The following is a 488-nucleotide window of genomic DNA, read 5'->3' as shown; positions in this document are numbered from 1 at the left end:
GCAGGTACAGGTGACAAAATCTCAAATAAGACTGAAGTTGCATACTCAGAGCACAGATTAGAGCAGGTTTACACTTATCTTTTGCTCCATGTTGAACACTTGTATGAGGGTTTTCATCGAAATCCCTGAAAAACAGAATCCAGACGGCGCCTCCGAGGGACCATACAGCATATTGGGGCTGATGGAAACACCACTTGGGACACTGTTTCCTCTCCATACCAGTGGTGTCTCTGGGTCTTTTAGGCCGACACATTGGTATGGTAAACCAGACTTTTGACATGGGAGAATGGATTTACGGGACTACGGTCAATCGGCCAGTTCAGTAATCTGTGAGCGCTGGACAGGAACTCTGCAAATCTTGTTACCTCCCATCATTTTTGGTGGTTCATTGGATTAGCTCGGCTGGCAGGATATTGTGTGTGCGTCACATTGCTCCAGACCATCTAATCATAAGAAGATCCAGGAGTGTGGTGCAGTAAGGGGATTTG

The sequence above is a fragment of the Ranitomeya variabilis genome, chromosome 4 (genome assembly GCF_051348905.1).
Source record: "Ranitomeya variabilis isolate aRanVar5 chromosome 4, aRanVar5.hap1, whole genome shotgun sequence".
NCBI classification, from domain to species: domain Eukaryota; kingdom Metazoa; phylum Chordata; class Amphibia; order Anura; family Dendrobatidae; genus Ranitomeya; species Ranitomeya variabilis.
This window is presented reverse-complemented; position numbering follows the sequence as displayed.